General features: G+C 44.3%; 1 pseudogene; it reads right to left on the bottom strand.

Moving 5' to 3' along the window:
- Positions 1 to 410: 410 nt before the first annotated feature.
- On the bottom strand, positions 411 to 27,967 carry LOC139159140 (zinc finger protein 721-like; annotated as a pseudogene).

Here is a 27,967-nt window from a genome sequence, read left to right as displayed (position 1 = left end):
CGGTTTTTCCCGCCCCACGACGTCATATGTCATTGCCAAATTTTCGTCTGCCTTTAATAAATATTTTTTTAATAAACTTTAATAAATAAACATGGCGAGTAATAATCTAAATGTTTGCTAAGGGAATGGGAAATTGCAATTTAGGGGTTTAAAGTGTTATGGGATGGCTTGTGATACTGTTCATAGCCAAAAATAGTGTATTTACTTCCGCATCTCTACTTCGCGGAAATTCAACTTTTGCGGGCGGTCTCGGAACGCATCCCCCATGAAAATTGAGGGAACACTGTACAAGGCAAAAGGGAAAAAGAAAAAAAAGGAGGCATTGACTTCCAACTCTTCTTAGCACAATACAAGAAAAACACGTTCCAAGCTCAACTTTTTGATTTTATGCATTAATATATAAGTAGCCATTCCTATAACAAATATTTTTAGTTAAGAAAGTCAAGGTCAAAATTTTATATTTTTTCTTCACATGCACAAATTCCAGAAGTGATATCCAAATAAGAACGTTTTCCCTCTTTGAATAAAATAATCAATTTAACCATTCCTGCTTTATCTTCCTTGCTATGGAAAGAATGTGTATCACTATTTGTCCATAGTAATCTTTGTGAACTGTCACCATTTTTATTTACAAAATTTATTGTATTCTTTCAAAGTCTTTAACCTTACTGAAAAAAAGGGAGGGAGGGAATCTTATTAATAAGTTTCTTAATAAGTTTCCAAGTCTATGAGTTTCCTCCCCAAAATATGTTGGGAAGCTCAAGTGGTGAGAAATAATTGTTTTGTGTACTGCTCAAAAACAGGCTACCTTTCTGACACGAAACTCACTCCTCTAACACAGTGATTTTCAACCTTTTTTGAGCCACAGCACATTTTTTAAATTTACAAAATCCTGGGCACACCACCAACCAAAATGACACAAAATGACACTCTAAGACAATACATATTATACATATTATCTCCCCCTTGTGTGTGTGTGTGTGTGCGTGTGTATACACACTCTTGAACCATTTCCAAAACCAGGTGAGGGCTGGGGGTTTTCCCCTCTTATTCTTTGGGTGCTTTTTATAATATGCTTTAAATCAAGAGTCACTTCTCTCTCTCTTTTGTTTCTCTTTCCTTTCATTCTCTGCCTCAGTCATTTTCTCATTTTTTTCTCCCTTTTCCTCATTTCTCTCTCTCCCTTCCTCTCCTTCTCTCTTTCTTTCTCTCTTGCTTTCTCTCTCCCTCTTTCTCTCTTGCTTCCTCTCCCTCTTGCTTTCTTTCTCTTTATCTCTCACACTCTCTCTCTTGCTTTCTTTCTCTCTCTTTCTCTCTCTCTTGCTTTCTTTCTCTTTCTCTCTCCCCTCTCGCGGCACACCTGACCATGTTCCGCGGCACACTAGTGTGCTGCGGCACACTGGTTGAAAAACACTGCTCTAACAAATAGGTTTAGCTAAACCTTAAGAGGAATGAAAAGAAAATGAGCACTAGATTTTGTAAATTAAAACAATTCTGCAGATTGAGCTTTGCAGCTTTCTGAACTTGAGAACTTTTTATACAATTTGTTTTACACAGAACAGGGTGTCAAACAGCTGTGTCACGTTTCCCCTACACTTCGCTCAACTGGGAAGGGGCAAGGCCAGCACCTGACACATCTGGGCCATGGACGTGACACCCCTGATATAGCGTCTTTAGGTAAATTAAGAGGGAAGTCAAGGAAGCCATTTGTCCTCCAATTGAAAAAGATAGTAAGATGGTGATAGGCAACAGGGAGAAAACTGAAGGGCTTAATTCCTGTTTTGCATCCCTCTTTCCACAGGGAGAAGGAAAATGTAGCTCAAACTAGGAAAGGGAACACTGGCTGTACTTGGGACCAGAAAGCTAACTTGCTTATTTATTTATTTATTTGATTTTTATGTTGCCCTTCTCCTTAGACTCAGGGCGGCTTACAACATGTTAGCAATAGCACTTTTTTAACAGAGCTTGCCCCCACAATCCGGGTCATTTTACCCACCTCGGAAGGATGGAAGGCTGAGTCAACCTTGAGCCGGTGATGAGATTTGAACCTCTGACCTTCAGATCTACAAGTCAACTTCAGCGGCCTGCAGTACAGCACTTTACCTGCTGCGCCACCCCAGCTTTATTCTGAAATGCCTTCCGTGTATTCTTATGGTTTCTTTTATGGGCATTCTTTTGTGACAATTATGGTGTTCTTCCAGAGTAAAACTGTTTCTACATTACTTACATTTACACGATTTCTCCCTTGTGGGTTTATTTATTTATTTATTTGATTTTTATGCCGCCCTTCTCCTTAGACTCAGGGTGGCTTACAACGTTAGCAATAGCACTTTTTAACAGAGCCAGCATATTGTCCCCACAATCCGGGTCCTCATTTCACCCACCTCGGAAGGATGGAAGGCTGAGTCAACCTTGAGCCGGTGATGAGATTTGAACCGCTGACCTACAGATCTACAGTCAGCTTCAGCGGCTTGCAGTACAGCACTCTTCCTGCTGCGCCACCCCGGCTCATCTAATGTTGTGCCAAAAAAGAGTTTCTACTGGAGGCCTTTCCACTTTGTTCATTTAGGCATCCTCCCTGAATGGATCCTTTCATAAGATGCTCTTTCCCAGTAAAATTATTTCCACACCATGGATTCTACGGAGAGGGGCGGCATACAAATCCAATAAATTATTATTATTATTATTTTCATGTGTTCATTCTTTCATGAGTAATGTATTGTTAAAACTGTCTACACACTACACACATTTATATGGTCTCTTCCCCATGTGAATCTTTTTATGAGAATTAAGTGGTCCTCTTTGAGTAAAGCTTTTCCCACATTCTGTACATTTATATGGTCTCTCGCCTGTATGGATTCTCTCGTGATTAATAAGGCCACTTTTCTGAGTAAACTGCTTTCCACACTCCATGCACCTGTATGGTCTCTCCCCAGTGTGGATTCTTTCATGACGAATAAGATCTCTGTTCCAGTTAAAGCTCTTTCCACACTCCAAGCATTTATATGGTCTTTCCCCCGTGTGTGTCCTTTTATGAGAATAAAGGTGTCCTGACCTAGCAAACATCTTTCCACACACTGTGCATTTATATGGTTTCTCCCCTGTGTGCATTCTTTGATGACCAGAGAGACATCCTTTCCGAACAAAAGTCTTACCACATTCTAAGCATTTATATGGTCTCTCCCCTGTGTGGATCCTTTTGTGAGTATTAAGATGCCCTTTCCAAGCAAACCTTTTTCCACACTCCGTGCATTTATATGGTCTCTCCCCAGTGTGGACCCTCTTATGATGAATAAATTCTGCATTCCGACAAAAGCTTTTTCCACACTCTATGCACTTATATGGTCTTTCCCCCGTGTGAATTCTTTGGTGGATAGTCAGGCGCCCCTTGTCAATAAAGCTCTTTCCACACTCCATGCATTTATACGGCTTGTCTGCTGTATGGATCATCTGATGTCGAGTAAGGTCACCGCTGTCAATAAAACTCTTTCCACATTCCAGGCATTTATAAGGTCTCTCCCCTGTGTGAATCCTTTTATGAGCATTAAGATATGCTGTTTGAGCAAAACTTTTTCCACACTCTGTGCATTTATACGGTCTCTCTCCAGTGTGGGTTCTTTCGTGAAGAATTAGACCTCTGCTCCAAGTAAAGCTTTTTCCACACTCCAAGCATTTAAATAGTCTCTCCCCCATGTGGATCCTTTTATGAGCATTAAGTTGTGCTCTTTGAACAAAGCTTTTTCCACACTCTGTGCATTTATATGGTTTCTCACCTGTATGGATTCTTTCATGATATATGAGATGACCTTTCTGTGTAAACTGCTTTGCACAATTCATGCAGTTGTATGGTTTCTCCCCAGTGTGGATCCTTTCATGAACAATAAGATGTCTTTTCTGAATAAAGTACTTTCCACACACTACGCATTTGTATGGTCTCTCCCCAGTGTGGATCTGCTTGTGACGAATAAATTCTGAGTTCCAATGGAAGCTTTTTCCACACTCCATGCATTTATACAATTTTTCCCCTGTGTGTATCCTTTGGTGGAAAGTAAGGTGGGAATTGTCAATAAACCTCTTTCCATACTCCATGAATTTATATGGACTCTCTCCTGTATGGATCTTTTTATGACAAATAATCTCTGTTTTCTGACAAAACCTTTTTCCATATTCTGGACATTTATATGGCCCCTCACATGTGTGGATCCTCCAATGGCAATGATTACTTTTTGTACTGAAGCTCTTTCCACATTGAACGCATAGTGTCTTCTTTTTACTCAGACGGAAACCCCTCTCATATTTTGCAAAAGTATGTGGTTTGTATTTTATATTCAGTATTTTAGATAAAGTAGAAGGAAAGGAATTACTCTTTGCAGACACTGCTCTTTGCAATGTCAGTAACCTCAGGTGTTTTTCTTTCTCACTGACCGGGCCATCACCTGTTTGGAAAAAAATAAAAAATAAAAATTAGGACTTACAATGATGGCAAGGGGGAGGTTGTCTCCCCAAATAAAAAAACTATGTCCATCTGATCATCTGGTTTGGCACCAGCTATGTGTCAAGCTAGGAAATTATTATCCAGGTGACTGTAACGGTATCCAAGGAATTTTACAGCCCTGAGCCAGATTAAGATTTTCCTGTTGAAATCTCAATCTAACAACGGAATTCCATGGTGTTGAGAGACCATGGTATTTTCTGCCAAGGCCTTTCATTCTAGAAGAGTGGCTATGGTGACAACCTGGAACAAAATTGCCCAAGACGTGCCATGGTTGATAAGAGCCAGCATGGGGCAGTGGTTAGAGTGAAGCACTGCAGGCGACTTCAGCTAACTGCTAGCTGTAGTTCATCAGGTCAAATCTCATCACCTGCTCAAGGTTGACTCAGCCTTCCATCCTTCCAAGGTGGGTAAAATGAGGACTTAGACTGTTAGAGGCAATAGGCCGATTCTCTAAACCGCTTAGAGTGGGCTGTAAAAGCACTATGAAGCAGTACAGTGTTCCCTTGATTTTTGTGGGTTCGAACTTTATGGAACGTCTATACCAGTGTTTTTCAACCAGTGTGCCGTGGCACACTAGTGTGCCGCGAGACATGGTCAGGTGTGCCGCGAAGCTCAGAGAAAGCAAACAAGAGAGAGAGAGAGAAAGAAAGAGAGAGGAGAAAGCAAACAAGAGAGAAAGCAAGCAAGAGAGAGAAAGCAAGAGAGAGAGAAAGCAAGAGAGAGTAAGAGAGAGAAAGAAAGAAAGCAAGAGAGAGAGAGAGAGAAAGAGAGGGAGGGAAGGTGGGAGAAAGACATAGAGGGAGGGAGGGAGGGAGAGAGAAAGAGAGCAAAAAAGAGGAAAGAAGGAAGAGAGAAAGAAAGAGGGATGAAGAGAGAGAAAAAAGAGGAAGGGAGAGAAAGAGGGAGAGAGAAATAGAGTGAAAGGGAGGAAGAGAGAGAATTTTTTTGTCCAATATTTTTTTAGCCGCCCCCCCCCCCCCCCAATGTGCCCCATGGTTTTGTAAATGTAAAAAATGTGCCGCGGCTCAAAAAAGGTTGAAAATCACTGGTCTATACCACGGTTTTTCAAAAATATTAATTAAAAAATACTTTGCGGTTTCCCCCCCTATACCATGGTTTTTCCCGCCCGATGACGTCATATGTCATTGCCAAACTTTCGTCTGTCTTTAAAAAACATTTTTAAAAATAAACTTTAATAAATAAACATGGTGAGTAATAATCTAAATGGTTGCTAAGGGAATGGGAAATTGTAATTTAGGGGTTTAAAGTGTTATGGGAAGGCTTGGGATTTATTTATTTGTTAGATTTGTATGCCGTCCCTTTCCGTAGACTCGGGGATACTGTTTATAGCCAAAAAAAAGTGTATTTACTTCCGCATCTCTACTTCGCGGAAATTCGACTTTTGCGGGCGGTCTCGGAATGCACCCCCCCCCGTGAAAATCGAGGGAACACTGTATAGAAGTCTAAATGCTATTGCTGTTTGTGTTACATGGGGGCCCCAGCAGTTGAAGCAGTGGTGAAATCCAAAATTTCTGCTACTAATTCTCCAGAACCTGCTGGATTGAAGGGAATCAAAGATACATGCATGAGGCTCTTTGCGGCCATGGCTCCTCCACTGGATATTAGATACACAGTAAACATTCTGACCCTGGCTTTCCTGAAATTAGGAAACGTTAGAAAGGTGGTGCCAGGTGGAGTTCAGATAGAGTTTTGAGCATCTTAAGTAATTGAATGCAGGTGTCATAGAAACATAGAAACATAGAAGACTGACAGCAGAAAAAGACCTCATGGTCCATCTAGTCTGCCCGTATACTATTTCCTGTATTTTATCTTAGGATGGATATATGTTTATCCCAGGCATGTTTACATTCAGTTACTGTGGATTTACCAATCACATCTGCTGGAAGTTTGTTCCAAGGATCTACTATTCTTTCAGTAAAATAATATTTTCTCACGTTGCTTTTGATCTTTCCCCCAACTAACTTCAGATTGTGTCTCCTTGTTCTTGTATTCACTTTCCTATTAAAAACACTTCCCTCCTGGACCTTATTTAACCCTTTAACATATTTAAATGTTTCGATCATGTCCCCCCTTTTCCTTCTGTCCTCCAGACTATACAGATTGAGTTCATTAAGTCTTTCCTGATATGTTTTGTGCTTAAGACCTTCCACCATTCTTGTAGCCCGGCTTTGGACTCGTTCAATTGTATCAATATCTTTTTGTAGGTGAGGTCTCCAGAACTGAACACAGTATTAAAAATGTGGTCTCACCAGCGCTCTATATAAGGGGATCACAATCTCCCTCTTCCTGCTTGTTATACCTCTAGCTATGCAGCCATAGTGTCTTTGTTTATCTCCCACATAAAACCCCTTCCCCAATGAATGGGACTCAGAATAAAGAGGATCCTTACACAGGGCAGCCATATTCCTGAAAAGCTCCAGCATTACTTCCCTGCATAAGGTCTTCTGGCCAGAATCCAGCATTGCCCACTCTTCTTCTGTAAAGTCCACAGCCACATCCTCGAAGGGATCAGAGTCCTAGAAAGAAAAAGGAAATCTTCTCCAGCAGACAATTCTTTTTTATGCTTTTTTCTTACTTCCAAAAGAGAAAGCAGAACTTTACAAGAGACCAATTGCATATTTCCAGTAGGACAGGCATAGGTTCTGCAGGTCCACAAAGGGCTGGGAAGCCTGTTGTAAAGGCAGAAAACATGCCTTAGTCTTAGATGGATCCAAGTTGTAGTAATTTATGGAATACACATACACACACTGGCCTGGAATAACTCAACAAGAAAGTTTTGGGGAGAGGAATCCCCTGCCCTCACCTCCTTGGCTCAGCAAAATAACATTTCTTAGAAAACAGGACAAACTTACTAGGAATTTCTTACATGGGTAATTTCAAAATGTTGGAAATGAACCTGGAAATCTCAGATCATTTGACCAACAGTCTTATTGTTGCAACCAGTTAGTGTTGACTTAGGGGTATTTACACAGGCAACTATCCTTCATATGAATCTTTTTAAAGTGGATATGCTAGACCAGTGTTTTCCAACCTTGGGAACTTGTAAGATATTTGGACTTCAACTCCCAGAATTCCCCAGCTAGCGAATGCTGGCTGGGGAATTCTGGGAGTTGAAGTCCAAATATCTTCAAGTTCCCAAGGTTGGGAAACACTGTGCTAGACTATTTCTGGAACATTTTTTTTACAATTGTTATTGTTTCACTTAATGGCCTTTATTTTTAAAACTTGTTCAAAGTCTTTTGAAAAATATTCTAACATATCAATTACATCTTCTTTTCTTCTCTATAAATGCTGTATGTATTTATCTATGTTCCGGCATAACTCTCGGATAGAACAAGCAATTTCAACCAAACTTGGTACACAGATAACTTACCATGTGGAAACTAATACTGTAGGGATAAGGCACCTTCATAGGGGTGGGTTCCATTTACCTCACTGATAGTTCGCTCCCTCCCAGACCGCATGGGCGCTTGAGCATGTGCAGTAACAATTCCCCTCAAAAAAAACCCAACCCCAAAGCCAAAAAAAAAGATGGTGACCGCATGTAAAGTGACGAAACTAGCCTTCTGTGCATGCTCAAAAGGCAAAATTATATATATATATATATATATATATATATATATATATATATATATATGGGTTAGGGTTCAAATCCCAGTAAGGGTGTGGCTAGCTGATGAGGCCAGAACAAGGCCGAAATGGTGCCATCCTAGTCTCCCTTAATTTTAAAATTTCAAAAAAAAGATGTGATACATACAGAATATAGTTGTCGGCTATGAATAAATTAACTGCCTTGTAATGACCCTGGGTTGGGCCTAGAGGCAAAAAGGAGCTGTGACGTTCCTTCAATAAACCAGGGTGATCCGACATAAAAAAAAAATATATAATAATAATAATAATAATAATAATAATAATAATAATAATAATTATTATTATTATTAAATTTGTATGCCGCCCCTCTCCGTAGATATATATATATATATATATAAAGATGGTGGCCATAGACCGGCGGGTCGCTACCAGTTCAGTCAAACTGGTCCCAACTGGGAGGAACCACCCCTAGTGATGTGTGTGTATTCCAGCATAACTCTGGAATGCCTCCAGCAATTTCAACCAAACTTGGTACACAGATGACTTACCCTCTGAAAAAAAAATACTGGGGAGGGGGAGCCCCTGGTGTGTGTGTGTGTGTGTATGTTCCAGCATATCTCTGGAATGCCTGGTCTGTTAAGGAGAGCAAGTGTGGCGTCCTAGACAGGAAATTGTTTGTGATGTCAGTTCCTTTGCAGCTGTGATGTTCGCCCTCTAGTGCAGTGTTTTTCAACCGGTGTGCCGCGGCACACTAGTGTGCCGCGAGACATGGTCAGGTGTGCCGCGAGGCGGTTCGCCCCCCCCGCTATTGCCCCCCGCCGCCGCCGCCGCTATTGGCACCCTCCCACGGGAGGCCGGCAAAGGTTGCTTTGAAAGTCGGCCCCCTCGCGCCCATGGCTTCTCGTCGCTTCCCCAAAGCACCGTCGCTTCCCCGAAAGCGCGCTCCTCATCTCCCTGCCAGCGCGCGGGGGGGGGGGGGCAGGGAGGCGCCGGCAGCAGAAGGGAAGGGAGCCGCGGCCGCCCCTGCCTCCCCACGGTGCCTCCGGCCCCCTCGGCCTTTCGGCACTGCCCCCCGCCCGCCCCCTCTCCTCCTCCGCTGTCTCCTGCCTTTCGGCGTGGCTCCTCCCGCACCCGGAACGCAGGAGACAAAAAATGGCCCAACTCTCGTTCTCTCTCCGTTCTCAGCGGAGGCCAGCGAAGGTAATATTCAATGTCGGGAGCGCGCGGGCAGTTGCGTGCGCTCCCTACCCCCCTGCTAGCCGCTCGGAATATTCAAAATAAGAAAAACCTTCGCCGGTGAAGGCTTTTCTTATTTTGAATATTCCGAGCGGCAAGCAGGGGGGTAGGGAGCACGCGCAACCGCCCGCGCGCTCCCGACATTGAATATCACCTTCGCTGGCCTCCGCTGAGAAGAACGGAGAGAGAACGAGAGTGAGTGACAGCAACAGACAGCAAGATAGAGAGAAAGTGAGAAAGAGAGAGAGAGAAAGGGGGGAGAGAAAGAAATAGCAAGAGAGAGAACAAGAGAGAGAAAGAGTGTGAGAAAGAAAACAAGAGAGAGAGAGAAAGCAAGAGAGAGAGAGAAAACAAGAGAGAAAGTGAGAAAGAGAAAGAGGGAGGGAGAGAGAAAGAGAGAGAGAGAAAGAACAAGAGAGAGAGAAAGAAAATAAGAGAGAACAAGAGAGAGAGAGAGAGAAAATAAGAGAAAAAGAGATAGCAAGAGAGAGAGAAAGCAAGAGAGACAGATAGGGAGAGGAAAGGAGAGAGAGAAATGAGAACAAAAAGGGGAGAAAAAAGGAGAAATGATTGAGGCAGAGAATGAGAGGAGAGAGAAACAAAAGAGAGAGAGAGGGGTGATTCTTGAAGCATATGGTAAAAAGCACCCAAATAATAAGAAATGCCCCCCAGCCCACACCTCTTTTTGAAAAGAATAAAAGAGAAAAAACCCCAGCCCTCAACTGGTTTTGGAAATGGTTCCAGTGTGTATACACACACACACATAAGGGGGGGAGAGAGACAGGGATGGAAAAAGAGGAGAAGTGAGAGGGAAAAGGAATGAGGGAAAAAGGGAGGAAGGGAGAGAAATGACAAACATGAGAGAGAAAAGGGGGAAAGACAGGAGAAGTACCCAGAAATGAGATACTGTATAAATTTGAGTAGGGATGATTGATGATTGACTGTATTTATAAGGGGATGTTACATGGGATTGTATATACGAGGGGGTTATGTATGTATGTATGTATGTATGTATGTATGTATGTATGTATGTATGTATGTACAGTGATCTCTCGATTAGCGCGGGGGTTACGTTCCAAGACCTCCCGCGCTAACCGATTTCCGCGTTATACTGGATGCGGAAGTAAAAAACCTTCTGCGCATGTGCGCCATTTTTTTTCATGGCCGCACATGCGCAGATGGTGGAGTTTGCGTGTGGGCGGCGGGGAAGACCAAGGGAAGATTCCTTCAGCCGCCCAACAGCTGATCTGCTCCGCAGCGCGGAAACAGCGAGGAGCCGAAGATGGGGTAAAGGCAAAGGGGAAACCCCATCTTCGGCTCCTCGCTGCTGCCGCGCTGCGGAGCGGATCAGGTGTTGGGCGGCTGAAGGAACCTTCCCTTGGTCTTCCCGCTTGCCGCTTGCCAGTCCACACACGCCCCCCTGGATGAGCCGGCCACAGGGGCGAGGGGTGGGGATGAAGGGGCAGGACTTCCCGGGCGGAAGGCATGCTCGGCTCTGCCGCTCCAGCCCCTTTCGGCCGAGCAGCCAGGGAAGTCGAGCCAGGCGTGGCGGCGGCCTGCGCCGATGTTCCCCGCTGCGACGGAAGGCAGTCGCTTGGCTAGGGAGGCTCGGCCGAAAGCGGCTGGAGCGGCAGAGCCGAGCACGCCTTCCGCCCGGGAAGTCCTGCCCCTTCATCCCCACCCCTCGCCCCTGTGGTCGGCGGGAATGAAAGGGCAGGACTCCCTGGGTGGAAGGCGTGCTCGGCTCTGCCGCTCCAGCCGCTTTCGGCCGAGCCTCCCTAGCCAAGCGACTGCCTTCCGTCGCAGCGGGGAACATCGGCGCAGGAGGCAGGAGAGGACCGGGCGACCGGAGAAGCAGCGCTGCCGCCGCCACGCCTGGCTCGACTTCCCTGGCTGCTTGGCCGGGGAGGCTCGGCCGAAAGCGGCTGGAGCGGCAGAGCCGAGCACGCCTTCCACCCAGCGATTGTTCCGCTGCCGCCAGCATGGCCTGGCTGGCAGCGGAAAATGTAACGGAGCCCACGGGGGATTCGCCTTCCTCCCACCCGCAGCCGAGACTGATTGTGGGCTCCTTCGCAACCTCGGAGAGCTTCCGGGGCATGAAAGCTCACGAAAACCAGGAAGCTCTCCGAGGTTGCGAAGGAGCCCACGATCAGTCGGCTGCCGGCGGGAGGAAAGCGAATGCCACGGGGCTGGGCTCGGCTCCCCCCTCGGCTCCCCCCCTTACCAGCCCCGCCGCGGAAGGCTCCATTCTGTTCCCTGCCGGCCCGATTGAGCGGCCGGCGGTCTCCATTCAGGGAACAGAATAAAAAAAAATTTTTTTTTAAAAAAAAAATTTTTTTTAAATAATATTTTAATATTTTATTTTTTAAATAATATTTTTTGAAAAACCGCGTTGCAGCGTTTCGCGCTAATCGAGAACGCGCAAGTCGAGGGACCACTGTATGTATTTATTTATTTATTTAATTTGTGTCATTTTGGTTGGTGGTGTGCCCCAGGATTTTGTAAATGTAAAAAATGTGCCGCGGCTCAAAAAAGGTTGAAAATCACTGCTCTAGTGGACCAATGAGGAAGCACCTGATAGATTGGGGGGAAATGTCAGGATCATAGACCGATGAAAGAGGAGTGCGTGGGAGGGGGAAGGGAGAGGGCAGAGATGATGGGCATGGGAGTAGGAAGAAGAAAGGCCCCTCCCAATGGCTTCCTGTCAGACAAACGCTCCCAAGTCTATAAATACCCGGGCAACATCAGGTTATCAGCTAGTTTCTTAATACAACATTTCTGAATTGTCCTTCCTATGCATCCACAGAACAGGTCTGAAGGTTGAATCAGTGACTCACTGAATATATGGGGAGACCAGGTTCAAATGCACATGGACTCAGCATTTGGTTTTTGAAGTAACTCATAAACAAAAGTTTAAATTTCTCACAGAAACCTACTTACCTGGCAAGTTGGCCCTACTTGGATCCTTGACAAAACAACCTCTTTAGAAGGACTGGGTGGATCCCTTCTTCCCTGAAGCTCCGCTGAGATCTCACCCACAAATGGCTCCTGCAACTGAAAGAACAGCCTGGTATTTCATCCACTTTCAGTTGATGATAAAGGTGTTAATTTCCTTGCCTTACATTTACCCTGTGTACTTATACTTCCCCAACCTGTCAAAGTTAGAGAACTTGGGAACTCATGTTCTGTGGGTGGCTGTTATTTTTTTATAAATGCCAGTCACTTATATGAAACACTTCATTGCTTCTTTTTTGGTTTTTTTATTCTGATCAGGAACTGAGTCTTAGTTTCAATCGTCTTCATTTGACAGCTGTGTCCTTTTCCTGTTTGTGGATGTACTGTTCTATTTTCTTTTTCAGGAGTATTTTCTTTTAGATTTGGGGATGTTTATTGAGGGATAGGATCCATCTATTAAACTACTGAAGTTTGCAGATGATACAACAGTGATCGGACTCATTCGAGACAATGATGAATCCACATACAGATGGGAAGTTGAACAACTATCCTTGTGGTGTGACCAGAATAATCTAGAACTGAACACACTCAAAACCGTAGAAATGGTGGTAGACTTTAGGAGAAACCCTTCCACCCCTCACAATACTAGACAACACAGTATCAACAGTAGAGACCTTCAAATTTCTAGGTTCTATCATATCTCAAGACCTAAAACGGTCACTAAAATCAAAAACATCATCAAAAAAGCACAACAAAGAATGTTCTTTCTGCGCCAGCTCAGGAAGCTCAAACTACCCAAGGAGCTGCTGATACAGTTCTACAGAGGAATCATTGAGTCTGTCATCTGCACCTCTATAACTGTCTGGTTTGGTGCTGCAACCCAACAGGACCGACACAGACTTCAGAGGATAATCAGAACTGCAGAAAAAGCAATTGCTGCCAACCTGCCTTCCATTGAGGACCTGTATACTGCACGAGTCAAAAAGAGGGCGGGGAAAATATTTACTGACCCCTCACATCCTGGACACAAACTGTTTCAACTCCTACCCTCAAAACGTCGCTACAGAGCACTGCACACCAAGACAACTAGACACAAGAACAGTTTTTTTCCGAACGCCATCACTCTACTAAACAAATAATTCCCTCAACACTGTCAGACTTTCTGCTAAATCTGCACTTCTATTCTACTAGTTTTTCTCATCATTCCTATCACCCATTTCCTCCCATGTTGACTGTATGACTGTAACTTGTTGCTTATATCCTAAGATTTTTATTAATATTGCTTCTTCATTGCTTATTTGACCCCTATGACAATCATTAAGTGTCGTACCACATGATTCTTGACAAATGTACATTTTATTTTATGTACGCTGTGAGCATGTGCACCAAGACAAATTCCTTGTGTGTCCACTTGGCCAATAAAATTCTATTCTATTCTATTCTCTCCTTTCTTTTTATGAAAGCTTCTCTGTACATCTTACAGTGCAGGACCACACCAGTCTGGCAGTTCAGGGAAAGATTTTGAAATGAACATAGGGGTGCTTTTGGGAGTAAAATATACTCCTTGAAAACATTATTGTCATTAAAAGGAAATTTTAGTGCTTCATTCTTTCCCACCTTAAATTCCCAATCAAGTTTAACTTATAGTTACAAATCTTTTAAGATAATTTTGAATATACAGAAAGGAAGAGCTGAACCAGCGACTTTCTATCGAAATGTGAGGGAAGAAAATCTCATCCACTCTTCACACATTCTGCCTTCTGCAAGTCAGAAACACAAATCAGAATAAGCTCTAGTCTAGACCAGTGTTTCCCAACCTTGGCAACTTGAAGATATCTGGACTTCAACTCCCAGAATTCCCCAAAATATCTTCAAGTTGCCAAGGATGGGAAACACTGGTCTAGACAAAGATCAATGGGAAACAACAGATGTAATATTGTGCAACATTCCTCCTAATCTGACCATAATCTGGGATCTCTTTCATCCTGAGATCTGTTTAGTGAAATAAGCAAATGGGATTTTCTTCCAAGATTATCACTCAGTGAAAAAAAAGGTAAAGATTTTAGCAGGATGCCTCAACTGCAGCCATTTCTGTCACGATGCCTAATCAGATATTTGCCCTAATCTCTTCTTCATGTCCTTGATTTCCTACAAAGTCCGCTACATATATCAGCATCCTATGTATTTTTGGCAGGTGGGTGGGTGGGTTAAAATTACCCTACGAAATTTTTACCACTGTGAAACAGAAGCATTTGGCTCAAGATGCAATAAATTGCCAAATATTCGGAATTGCTGAAAAATTTCCTATGACAATTTCTTCATCGCTGAGATTTCTTACAATGTCTGCGAAATACATCGGCTTCCCGTGGTGTTATTTGTCTCACCTGCCGCCCCTTTCCGGGCTGCGAGGCGGCTGAAGGGCCGAGGAGGAAACCTTCGGCCAGGGCCACCGCCTGGGCGCAGCTCTCCGCCCCACACTCCCTCAGCCAGCCCGACAGCTCCGGGGGCAGCAGGGCCAGCAGCTGCTCCAGCACCACCCGGTCCAGCATCTCCGCTTTGCTGCTCCGCTTGGGCCGCAGCCATTCCTGGCACAGTCGGTATAGGCGGCTGCAAAGCGCCCGAGGCCCCTCGGCCTCTCGGGAGCCGCAGCTGCGGAAACGCCAGCGCTCAGCCTCGGAAATGCGGAGCCCCTCGGGAAGGCCGCTTCCCTCGCCGGACTCTCCGTCGCTCCCCGCCTGAAGGGCCGCTGTTGCTCCCTTCCCTGGTGACTCTCGGGCTTCCATTCGGTCTCCGGCTTCAGCACAGGCTGAAACAGGTGAAACTCCCTCCGAGGCCGCGTTCGGTTACGACGGATCCTCCCCCACGCACTAGCCCCGCCCCTTTCCCGTTTTCAGGGGGAGGAAAAGCGCGGGCTCCGCTCCCTCAGGGATTCTGAGGTGGAGAAGACAGCTGCAATTCGGTCCCGCCAACACTTCCCGCGGTAGCCAGGCCTCCCAGAGACTCGGTGAAATACGATTGCTTCCTAGAGAGGCACAACGCTGTGATTCTTCATGATTTATTGCTCTTGACTAGAGCGTCTAATAAAGCAACTAGTTTCTCCTCTCCTCCATTCAACATCCGACCTGGCAAAGCTCTTCTGCGCATGCCCTGTTTGTAGACGCTCGAAAGTCGGCCGAAATTCTGTGGTGGCGGAGAATTTGTTAGTGGAGTGGGGGGGGGGGGATGTGCAGGTGTAGGGAATAGGCCCGGAGGTGGTAAAGCAGGGCTGGAGTAGAGCAAAGCCCCTTTGAATGGATTGTGGCAGGGACCTTGTATATTCTAGTCCAATTCTTGCCCAAGCAGGAGACCCTACACCATTTATGACAAATGGCTGTCCATTCTCTTCTTAAAACTTGAAGCTATTTGGACTTCAACTTCTGGGAATGGAAGTCCAGATAGCTTCAAGTTGCCAAGGTTGGGAAACACTGTCTTAAAAGCTTCCAATGATGAAGCTCCCACAACTTCCGAAGGCAAGCTGTTCCCTTACTTGATTGTTGGCAAGGTCAGAAAATTTCTCCTGATTTCTAGGTTGGATATCTCCTTGATCAGTTTAACACTGAGCTACCTGGGTCTCCACGTCGCGGTCGAGGCCAGGCCACCAAACGTAGCCCCTCGCCAGGGCTTTCATGCGAACCACCCCCGGGTGCCCTTTATGCAAGAGAAATAATAACTTGGCCCTTAAAGGTTGAGGAATGTAAACTCTACACCCTCGCAGAAGGCAACCCTGGATGATGGAAAGCTCATCTTTACAACGAAGAAATGGGGCAAAAGCTACAGAGGGTGCAACTGGGGGCCACCCCTGCAAGACCCACTGCATATCTCCAATAGGAAACAATGTAAAAGTGATTAATGCGTGCAAGGGGGGGAAAATTGCAAAATGGCGCTCCGCTGGGCGCCGCCACCCGGCTGCCACCTTTTAAAACAGCCGGGGAGGCTTCTCGGCGTTCTCCCGAACCCAAACTTTTGCCGAACTTTTCGGGTTCGGGAGGCCACTGAGAAGCGCTGCCGCCCGCCTGTCACCTTTTGAAACAGGCGGGGGGCTTCTCGGCGTTCAGGAACCCAGAAGTTCGGCAAAAGTTCAGGTTAGGGTTCAGGAGGCCGCCGAGAAGTGCCCGGCTGTTTCAGGTTACAGTTAGGTGGCGCCGCCCGGCGGAGCACCGTTTTTGCAATCGGCGGTGGTGTTTTCGGCCGATCTGGAGGCTGAAACGGAGATGGGGAATCCCAATAGGGAATTCCATGGGCGGAGCTTTGACGTCACGAAGACGTCCTTCCTGGAGGCCACGTTTCGGTTGACCAGGAAGGACGTCTTCGTGACGTCAAAGCTCCGCCCATGGAATTACCTATTAGGATTCCCCACCTCCGTTTCAGCCTCCAGATCGGCCGAAAACACTGCCGCCGATTGTAAAAAGTGCTCCACTGGGCAGCACCGCCCAGCTGTAATCTGAAACAGCCGGGTGCTTCTCGGCGGCCTCCGGAACCGAACCCGAACTTTTGCCAAACTTCTGGGTTCGGCATTCGGGAGAACGCCGAGAAGCCCCCCGGCAGTTTCAGAAGGTGACAGGCGGGCGGCGGTGCTTTTCGGCGGCCTCCCGAACCAGAAAAGTTCAGCAAAAGTTCGGTTTCAGGAGAACGCCGAGAATCCCCCGGCTGTTTCAAAAGGTGACAGCCGGGCGGCGGCGCCCAGCGGAGCGCCATTTTGCAATCTGCGGTGGGTTCTTAAGTTGAAATAAGTTCCGAAGAAGAGGCAAAAAATTTCCGAACCCTGGGTTCGTATCTCAAAATGTTCGTATCACGAAGGGTTCGTATCATGAGGTACCACTGTATTGAAAATAGATTGAAATGATTTTGAAAACACACAGAATAAATTGAGTAGGCAGAGATAAGGGGAATATTGAAAATAATAGAGTGGTAAATAGTTAATGCAAACTTGCTTAAATTATATTTTCTTGATACTTATTTAAAATTAATTTCTACTATTTGCTGACTTTCTGATCACAATAGTTATTTATAAATTGAGTGCTTTAAATTTAAGGGCATATTTAAAATTAGCTCTTCTATGAAATGAATGGATTTGTACTTTGTACTTTGATATTATATAAATTACATTCATATTTATAACAGCAATATATTTAAGTGTTTAGATAAATAAGTGATTGGATAAATAAGTGTTTATATAAATAAGTGTCTACTCATAAAGGTTTTTTCTTTTTAATTAAATACTGATTATAAGTAATACAAAAAATTAACATTGATCTAATTAATTAAATAAAAGTAAGTACATCACATTGAATTGATTAACAGAGAGAAATTGAAATAGAAAGATATATGAGAGTCTAGAATATTGGAGAATACAGATTAAGACTACAGTATAGATAACCGCAAGACATTAGACAGATAGCAGTTTATGTGTGGTTCGTTCAGGTAATATTTGAAACGTTTTCAGAACATCTAGTTATTACAACCCTTCAAACCAAAAGTGGGGAAAAGCCCACTGCGCTCCCCCTCCTCTCAACACCACAGTCAGCAAAGTGTAGAAGGTGCAACCGGTGAGAAAGTGGCAAACAGGCTGTTTAAAGCAATACTGTAGTCAACAGGATACTTCATGTTCTTGTTAATCTTTTTACTCATGCTTTGATATAGATTTGTACATATTTTGTCCATTTAGGTTTCCTCTATAAGTGAATACTCTGATGAGTACGATGTTCTTTGCCAATAAAATTACACCTAAACACCATACAATATACGGTCCTTCCCCTCACCCTAGAGTGGATCCTTACAGGAGTAAATGTATTATCATTACTCCATACTACATGCATTTATATGGTCTCCATTCTCTGTGGATCCTTTCATGAGAAGTTGCTCTCAAAACTTTTTCCACATTCTGTACATTTATGTATGCCCCCCCCCCTCCATGATTAAGAAGATAATTTTTCTGAATAAATTGCTTTTCGCATTCCATGCACTTGAATGGTCGCCTCCAGTGTGTGTCCTTTTATGGCAAATAAGATCTTTGCTCCAGTTAAAACTTTTCCCAAGCTCCGTGCATTTATATGGTCTTTCCCCGGTGTGCATTATTTCATCATGAATAATTTTCCCCCCCATAATCCAAGCATTTATATGATCTCAGCCCTGTGGATATTGACATGCAATTTAAGGTGTCCTTTCCGAGCAAAACACTTTCCACATTCTGTACACTGAAATGGTTTCTCCCCTGTATGGATTCTCTCATGATTAATAAGAGTACTTTTCTGAGTAAACGCTTTTCCACACTGTATGCATTTATATGGTCTTTCCCCAGTGTGGGTTCTCTTATGACGAATAAGTTCTGAGTTCTGATAAAAGCTTTTCCCACACTCTGTGCATTTATACGGTCTCTCCCCAGTGTGGGTTCTCTTATGACGAATAAGTTCTGAGTTGTGACAAAAGCTTTTTCCACACTCTATGCATTTATACGGTCTTTCCGCCATGTGCATCCTTAGGTGGAAAGTAAGGCGCCATTCGTCAATAAAACTCTTTTCACACTCCAGGCATTTATATGGTCCTTCCTCTGTGTCAATCCTTTGAGGGCCAGTAATGTCACTACTCTCACTGACAGTTTTTCCAAGCTCCAAACAACTATTTGTTTTTTCATTTGTGTGGATCCACTGATGGTAAATCAGATTACGCCTTGTATGAAAGTCGCTTCCACACTTTGTGCATTTATATGGCCTCTCCCCTGTGTGGATCCTTTCATGATCAGAAAGATATTCTTTTTGAGTGAAGCACTTTCCGCATTCCATGCATTTATAAGGTCTTTCTCCAGTGTGGGTCCTCTTATGGCTAATAAGTTCTGAGTTGTGACAAAAGCTTTTTCCACACTCCATGCATTGATATGGTCTCTCTCCTTTATGGATCCGTTTATGAGAATTAAATTTCCCTTTATGAAGAAATCTCTTTCCACATTCCAAGCATTTATAGGGTGTGTCCCCTGCGTGGATCTTGTGATGGGAAGTAATATCAGTACTCTCCGAGACTGTCTTTGCAGATACCTGGCAATTATACGGTTTTTCTCTTGTGTGTATCCTCTGATGTTGAGTCAGATTACACCTTGTACGGAAGTCGCTTCCACACTTTGTGCATTTATACGGCCTCTCCCCTGTGTGGATTCTTTCATGATCAGTGAGATATCCTTTTTGAGCAAAGCATTTTCCGCATTCCATGCATTTATAAGGTCTCTCCCCAGTGTGGGTCCTCTTATGACGAATAAGTTCTGTGTTCCAAAGAAATCTTTTTCCGCACTCCGTGCATTTATATGGTCTCTCCCCAGTGTGGGTCCTCTGATGGCGAGTCAGATTATAGTTTGTAGTAAAGGATTTTCCACACTCTATGCATTTGTATGAACTCTCACCAACGGGGATCCTTTGATTGCAATGATTACATTTTCTACTGAAGCTCTTTCCGCACTTCATGCATATTTTCATTTTTTTCTTTAGACTTAAATCTTTATCATAGTTTACAAAACTTTGTGGTTCATATTTCCTATCCTGTATTTTAGGTAAAGAGAAGGAATGGTTCTTTGAGGACACTGCCATTTGCACTTCAAACATCCCTGGATGCTTGTAATTCTCATTCTCCACTGTATCACCATCACCTGGTTGGGGGGGAAAACCCAGAAATTATCATTAGGATTTAAAAGGAAGAGGAGTATTTCCCAGTCAAAAGTATGCCCATTTAAATATCAGGTTTGGTATCACCAATTAGTCAAAGTAGGAAATGTAGTGTTGAAATTCTTATCAATGATACTGTCAGGCCGAAGCCATTGTGTGGGTTTAGAGGATTTGGCCTGCCATAGTAGCTTAGCATTAGGGGCCTTGGGAGGGGTAGTGAGTGAGTGGGAAAGTTTCCTTTCTTCAAGCCAAGGTCATCTTTTATTCTGCATCAATTGAAGAAAAGAGGAAGTTGGTGTATCCCTGCCCCGGATTGGGTCTCGTGATGTAGTTGCGGGTATGGGGATGTAGGATGAACCTTAACCTGTTGTAATTATAGGTTTATGGGCACTGAAATTTGGAATAAAATATTACTGGAGAGTGATGTTTTAAGCCTAATGGGTACTGTATAAAACCTTAATTCTTCCTCTATGGAAAGGCAGCAAAGTCCAGGCTGATTAAGCATCCTGCAGAATCTATGACTACAGGGGAAAGCATTTAACTTGGTATGCAATATGAAGAAAATCTATAGCTAACTTCCATATAAGGAAATATATGCTTCACTCTCATTCCAAACCAGGAAAAAGGCAAAGAATGGAGCTTCTGTTAATTATCTATAGGGAAGTCATGAGAAGCTTGCCTTATATGGTGCAAGAGTGAATAGTAGTTGGAGGATGGCTTAATGTATGTGGCGTTCGCGAATTGGTTATTCTGTACCACGTGTCAGGAGGAGTAAAATACAATAAAAGGAGCAATCCTGATTTAACAGAGGTCGTCTCATCGAGAAAACTTTCTGTCATTTCATTCTGATGTGGCAATCGTGGCATGCTGTGCCTCCCTAGAGGTCGACCCACCGGGGGAGGGCTGCATGCTTTCATTAACCTGGGTGGGAACTGGGAAGACGTTAGTATTGGAATGAAGATGGCGTGACCAGCATGGCTTTCTTAATAAATCGAACCTTGAGTGAAAAGAATTGGACTGGAACTTGATTTATTTCTCAGATGCTATCTGGGGTGCTGACATACAATTTTATACTAATGTCTTCCCAGTTCCCACCCAGATTAAGGTTCATCCTACATCCCCACACTCACAAGTCCATCACGAGACCCAATCCGGGGCAGGGATACACCAACTTCCTCTTTTTTCAGTTGATGCAGAACAAAAGATGTCCTTGTCTCGAAGAAAGGAATTTGTTGTGTCTAGTAACTTTCCCTCTCACTTGCTACTCCTCTAAAGGCCCCTAATGCTAAACAACTGTGGCAGGCCAAAGCCTCTGAATCTACATGATGACTTTGGCCTGACAAATACTCTTAATGATATCCAAGAGATTTTTCAGCCCTCGGCCCTATTGAGGCTTTGTGTTGTTAGACCAATCTGCTGAGGCATTTCTATCTAAGGCCTTTCATAATGCTATAGTGAGCATTTCGGCCAAGGCCCTAATTGTTTTCTAGAAAAGTGGCTGTGATGAGAACCTTGGACAAAATTGCCCATGAAGTGGTCAGCTGGTTTATGATATGGAGGTTGTGGCAGTTAAAGGGAACCAAAGGGATGTGTATGGTACTTCTACAAATGTGGATGTTCAGTGGATATTAACTACATAATATATATTGTGATGCTGCTTTTTCTGAGATTAGGAAAGGTTTTACAGGTGATAGTCATTAGAGTTCTCACTACTACATGTATAATTCCCACTTAAAACATCTTTCCTAATCAACAGAATCCACAGCAAAGAGGATCCTTACCCACAGCGGCCATATTCATAGCAACTTCCAGCATGACTTCCCTGCACAAGGCCTTCTGGCTAGAATCCAGCAGTGCCCACTCTTCCTTTGTGAAGTTCACAGCCACCTCCTCAAAGGGATCAGATGCCTAGAAACAAAAAAAAAATCATCGTATGACAGAACTCTCTTATATTTTCTTTCTTAAATCCAAAAGAGAAAAGAGAGCTTTGCAGGAGACCAAATGGACATTTTCTTCTAGCAAAGATACATACATCCTGCAGGTGCACATAGTCCTTAATGGTGGGAAGCAGAAGGCGTGGTCAAAAGCCGTGCTGTCTTGGCATTCCTTTCGCTCTTGCGGGGGGAATTGCTGAATCCCCGCAGTGCTGACATCCAAAGGATATTTCAAAATCTTCATTCCCACCCCACTCTGGAGCCAGCGAAAGGTGGTATTTGCCAGTTCTGTGAACTGCTTAAAATTTCCGCTATTGGTTCTCTGAACTACTCAAAATTTCTCCTACCAGTTCTCCAGAACCTCTCAGAACCTGTGCGGAAGCGAAAAACCTGATGATTTTTACCGGAATAGCGCTGGTTGTGTGAGCACGCCCGACGGTAATGGAGCTGCGCACGCAGCTTCATTTCCACTACTGGAGCAGCGTTCCCACCGTTCGGGGATGTCCCCATCCCTGCCGCTCGGATTTCTCTCTTGGTATATTATTATTTCAATGATTCATTACGAACTGGGGAATTCGGATCGTTATCTCTGGGCTTCCTAACAACTCAGAGTGAGTCAGTTAATGAGAGCTGTGTGATCAAAGGAAATATCTGTGAGATTCGGTTTTCTGTTTTGGACTGTATTTAGCAGCTGGCATCAAACAGACTTATTTCTTGCTATGTTGCTGAATTTCTAAAAGCAAATCTTCCTGCTCCTAAAATAATAGAATTACACGCTTCAATCTTGTACTTAAGAACATAAGAAGAGCCATGCTGAATCGAGCCAAAGCACATCGAATCCAGCATTCTGTGTCCCACAGTGGCTCACCAATTGTATATGGGGATCTTGAGCAGAAAGAGAAGGCAACACTCTCCGTTTCCCTTGACCCCCAACAAATGGTACTCAAGGGACTCCTGCCTGCCTCAACCAACATAGAGGCGGCACTTGGACATTTGTTTCAATAACCACCGATACACTTGGCATCCATGAATCTATCTAATCCTGTCTTGAAACTATCCGGGCTGACAGCTGTCACAATTGTGTATGGGCCTGTATCATGGGGAGCTTGTCGCTGGGACAGAACAGGTTTTTATATGACAAATTTGTCCACCCTTTATTTTTAAATGGATGTACTGGACTATCACTGAAGCAATCTATAGGGTAGGATAGGATGGGATAAGATAGAATAGAACAGAGTTGGAAGGGACATTGGAGGTCTTCTAGTCCAAATCCCTGCTTGCGCAGAAAATCCTACACCATTTCAGACAAATGGTTATCTTCTGAAAAATTCCAGTGTTGAAGCATTTACAACTTCTGGAGACAAGTTGTTCCACTGATTAATTGTTCTGGCTGTCAGAAAAGTTCTCCTTAATTCCAGGTTGTTTCTCTCCTTGATTAGTTTCCACCCATTGGTTTTTGACCTGCCCTCAGGTGCTTTGGAGAATAGCTTGACTCCCTCTTCTTTGTGGCACCCCCTGAGATATTAGAACACTTTTATCATGTTACCGCTAGTCCTTTCTTTTCATCAAGCTAGGCATACTGAATTCTAGCAGCCATTCTTTGTTTTAGCCTCCAGTCCCCTAATCATCTTTGTTGCTCTGCTCTGCACTCTTTCTAAAGCCTTAACATCTTTTTTACATTGTGCCGACCAAAACCAGATGCAGTATTCAAAAGATGTCTTAACCAAGGCATTATAAAGTGGTATTAACTTCACATGATCTTGATTCTATCTCTCCGTCTATTAGCCTAGAACTGCGTTGGCTTTTTTGGCAGCTGAAGCACACTGCAGCTGCCAAATTACTAAATATTGTTCAATTGGTATTGTTTCATTCCATAGCTTTAATTTTTTAATTGCTTTCCCCAAATCTTTTCAAAGACTAAAGATTAAACTGTTCCAACATATAAGTTACATTTCCTAACACAAGACTTTTGTGAATTGTCACTTGTTTGTATTCCTAGAACTATCTTCAAAGTTGAATCAGTAAGGAACACTGGGTCATTCTATGGGGATACCAGGTTCAAATTTACAGACCAAATTTGGTTTTCAAACCAGCTTATGAATGGAGTTTTTAAAACATTTTAGAAGAAATCTATACTAACCTGGCAAGGTGGTCCCAATTGGATCCTCCTGAAAAGAAGCTCTTCAGAACCATTGGATGTATCTCCTCTTCCCTGGTGCTCTGCTGAAATATCTATGAATGGCTCCTGCAGTTTAAAAAAAAAAGCCTGATCAATGATCCACTTTCAAATGACTTTAACCATGTTAGTTTGCTGGACTTAGGTTTTTCCTCTCCACGTGTATTTTTCCAATTCAAATCAAAATGAGAGAACTTGAGAATTCCTACTCTGTGGGTTGCTGTTATTTCTGAATAAACCCCTGCCACTTTTGTGAGCTGTTTCTTTTTTCTTTCCTATTTTCCTTCGAAACAGCAGGTGCTTATTTATCTTCTCCCCTTTACTTGATTATTTTGGCCTTTCCTTCTTTCCGAATGTATTTACATCTATTCCATCCATCAGAACACCAATCCGGAAGTTTAGAAGTAGATTTTGGAAACGTACCCCAAATAAAACAATTGGGATACTTCATTCTTTCTAAAGGAATATGAAAAAAAATTATACTTTGTTGTTTCTCTCTGCAAGATTTGTTTTTTTTCTTTATGGACCTTTCCCCCCCCAAACTCTATCCTATGCACAATGGAAAGTCTGCTTTGAACTGTCTGCAGTGAAAATTCTACAGTGGGGAACTTATCAAATTTGTAGATGACATTAATCTGGCAGGAATAGCCCACTCCCCAGAAGATAAGGTCAAGATACAAAATAGTCTTGTCAGACTTGAACAAGCCCTATCGAGAAATCAAAATTTAATGTAGGCAAAAGGAAGAAGGTTTGACACTTAGGCAGGAAAAACCATTAGATTAGGCAAATTTGGAATACACTTGGAATATTGTATTCAGATTTGGTCAGAATGTTGTAATGATGATGCTGAGAGGCTGTTCAGCTATTTGGAAAAGCATATAAGCTTGGGATCTGCATCTCTACTAATTTTACTGAAACTAAGCAATGTAAAAAATGGATAACTATATTCAAACTGCGATTTTGTAAAACATTACTGAATACTAATGCTTTTTAGAATGATAATATGGACTACATTCAAAAATCTTGAGGACAGGTGGGAAAGGTTTCTGTGTTCATAATACATAGATTTTGAAATATGCAACCTATTTCGTCCACCGAAACACAATTGTCATCTTTTATTTCATAATCTTTACTACCCTCTGTTCATTCTTTGTAGTAATTTAGAACTGTTTTAAATACCTGTGTGAAAATAATCCACATTTTCTGCTTCTTCCAAAAAATATTATCTAAGGGAAGAAATACAAGTTTCTATTTAGACTCTAAGCGATCCAGTTTATGGTTGTCCCTAAGGTACTTTTTCAAGAGACAACTGGTCTTTTTGGTTTTTCTTTGAAGATGTTTCACTTCTCATCCAATAACTTTCTCTGAAGAGCTGAAGGAGCTTCTTTGAGAAGTGAAATGTCTTCAAAGAAAAACTAGAAAGAAAAGTTGTCTCTTGCAAAAGCAGCTTTGGGACAAATAAAAATGTCCAACATCATTGTGGTTAACAAGTCCTCTTCATGAGAAAGGGAATTCATTTAAGACTTTCCATTCAAAGCTAATGGTACTGATCAAAATTTCTAAAAGGACTAGAGAACGTGGATGATCCAACTGAGATTTAGAAACATGTTTTTGTGGGTGGTGAAATTTTGGGCAATAGACATTACTAGATAGCAGAGACTTCTTGGATTCAGTCTGAGACCCTGGTTTAGGAATTCTGACCATAGGAAACATTTATCAGCGCTTCCAGATAGAAGAGACAAGAAGCACGGCTAAGAATATTAGCTCACAGGTAATATAAATGTCGTATTACCACATTAATATTACCTGTGAGCTAATATTCTTAGTTGTGCTTCTTGTCTCTTCTATCTGGAACCTGTGATTAGTGTTCCCTGTAAGCTGCGCGCGTGCGCCCCCCCCCCAAAATACCCCCCTCGCACCCTTTTCCACGGGCGCGCGCTCCCCATCCCCCTGCCAGCCCGCGGGGGGGTGGCAGGGAGGTGCTGGCAGTAGGAGGAAAGGGAGCCGTGGCCGCCCCTGCCTCCCCACGGTACCTCCAGCTCCCTTGCGCCCCTGGCCTCTCGCCCCTGCCTCCCGCCCGCCCGATCCGCCCCCTCTGCTCCTCCTCCGCCTCCTGCCTTGGGCCGCAACTTCTCTCACGGCAGTGGCGGCTGTGGCATCTCAGGATGAAAGCGCTCCCAGCCAGGGGGCTGCGAGAGACGGCTTTCTCCGTTCGCTTCGGGAATGCCCACCCCGCCCCTCTTGCAGCCCCTTCACTGGGAGTGCTTTCGTCCCGGACTTTCAGCAAGGAGGCTGCAGTAGAGGCAGGGCAGGCGTTCCCGAAGCGCTCGGAGAAAGCGCTCTCGCAGCCCCCTCGCTGACAGAGAGAGAGGGAGAAAGGGGGGAGAGAGATAGCAAGAGAGAGAAGAGAAAGAAAGCAAGAGAGATAGAAAGAGTGAGAGAGAAAGAAAGCAATAGAAAGAGAGAAAGAAAACAAGAGAGAGAGAGAGCAAGAGGGGGAGAGAGATAGAGAGGGAGATAGCAAGTGAGAAAAAGAGAGAGAGAGCAAGAGGGGGGGAGAGAGAGAGAAATGACTCTTGATTTAAAGCATATGGTAAAAAGCACCCAAATAATAAGGAAGAAGAAAAAACCCCAGCCGTTTGTGTGTGCGTGTGAACTCTTGAACCATTTCCAATAGCTCACCTGTTATTGGAAATGGTTCAAGAGTTCACACACACACAAGGGGGGAGGAGACAGGGATGGAAAAAGAGAAGATAGTAATAATAGTAATAGATTTTGGTTTTGTTTTATTATTAATTTATTTTAATTAAAAAAGGGAAATTTTTTTCTTATTTATTTATTTATACTTCTATGCCGCCCAGTCCCAAAGCGACTGTCACTCAGACACTATACGTTTCCGCCCACACCGGAAAAAAAATTAGAGGGATCATTGCCGCTGATGTATGTTTCCTATGGTCAGAATTCGTGAAAAAAACTGGAAAAAACTCTGAAATTCTAAGAAGGTTTTTTTATGACATTTCTCCGTCTCCACCTCGACTGAGAATTAAAATACATATTTTTATTATGGCTGCGGGAAAATAGAATGTGCCAATGCCGTCCCACGAAATTAGTCCCTTCTACATACCATCTCAAGACTTGCAGTCTGATGTTTTTGGCTTGCGATTATCTGTAAGGAACAGACAGATGAAGCAAAGAAGAGGATGAAAGCCCCTCACCTGCCACCCCTTCTGAAGATCCTGGGCGGCTGAAGGGTCGAGCAGGCAGCCTTCGGCCAGGGCCACCGCCTGGGCGCAGTTCTCCGCCCCGCACTCCCTCAGCCAGCCCGACAGTTCCGGGGGCAGCAGGGCCAGCAGCTGCTCCAGCACCACCAGGTCCAGCATCTCGGCTTTGCTGCTCCGCTCGGGCCGCAGCCACCCTCGGCACAGCCGGTACAGGCGGCTGCAAAGCGCCCGGGGCCCCTCGGCCTCCAGGGAGTCGCAGCTGCGGAAGCGCCAGCGCTCAGCCTCGGAGCTGCGGAGCCCCTCGGGGAGACCGCTCTGGCTGCCTATTCCTCCGTCGAGATCCCCGCCGCAGCCGCTCCCCGCCTGAAGGGCCGCTGCTGCTCCCTCCCTCGATGATCCCCGGGCCTCCATTCAATCTCCGGCTTCAGCACAGGCAGAACCAGGGGAAGCTCCCTCCGTTCGGTACGGGCCGGCGGACCCTCCCCCACGTACTCGCCCCGCCCCTCTCTCGGTTTCAGGGGCAGCAAAAGCGCGAGCTTCGCTCCCTCAGGGCTTCTGAGACTGAGAAGAGCAGCTGCAAGTCGTTCCCGCCCTCGCCAAACCTCTGAGACCCGACGAAATAGGATTGCTTCCTAGAGAGGCACAACACTATA

Source organism: Erythrolamprus reginae, chromosome 2 (assembly GCF_031021105.1).
Source record: "Erythrolamprus reginae isolate rEryReg1 chromosome 2, rEryReg1.hap1, whole genome shotgun sequence".
In the NCBI taxonomy this organism is placed as follows: Eukaryota; Metazoa; Chordata; class Lepidosauria; order Squamata; family Dipsadidae; genus Erythrolamprus; species Erythrolamprus reginae.
The sequence above is the reverse complement of the archived record's forward strand: the minus strand, read 5'-3'. Positions and strand labels throughout refer to the sequence as shown.